Source organism: Nanorana parkeri, unplaced genomic scaffold (assembly GCF_000935625.1).
Source record: "Nanorana parkeri isolate BGI_ZX_2015 unplaced genomic scaffold, ASM93562v1 scaffold728, whole genome shotgun sequence".
NCBI classification, from domain to species: domain Eukaryota; kingdom Metazoa; phylum Chordata; class Amphibia; order Anura; family Dicroglossidae; genus Nanorana; species Nanorana parkeri.
Genome location: NW_017306996.1, coordinates 736,493 through 736,830, shown reverse-complemented (window position 1 = coordinate 736,830; position 338 = coordinate 736,493). Strand labels below are relative to the sequence as shown.

At 37.6% G+C, this 338-nt stretch overlaps 1 protein-coding gene across 1 annotated transcript in view; it reads right to left on the bottom strand.

The window, feature by feature from the left end:
• EDIL3 (EGF like repeats and discoidin domains 3) overlaps positions 1-338 on the bottom strand; it is a 534,632-nt gene that overhangs the window by 117,397 nt on the left and 416,897 nt on the right. The window lies entirely within an intron of this gene.

The window sequence follows — 338 nt, the reverse complement described above, 5'->3', positions numbered from 1 at the left end:
AAGGAGAGAAACACAGCTGTGTCTTTTTTTCTTTATTCTGACACGAGCGATGTCAGAATAAAAAAAAAAAAGGTCCATCAGCAGAGGGCGGGTACAATGCTAGTTTACTATTGGCTCACTTCACTTCAGATCGGTCATTCACTCAGCTGCCCTCGGCAGCTTAGTGAATAGACCCCATAGTTACTTATATTTGCTACTTTGTCTACTGAAAGGACAGTAGGTGTTTTTATTATGGTAAGATTGGAGAGATTAGGAAATAGTTTTTGTCTTTTATGATTTGCAATATGCTTAGCAATTTTTTTTTTTTAACCTCTTGCCGTCCGCCTGTAGTAAAAAAA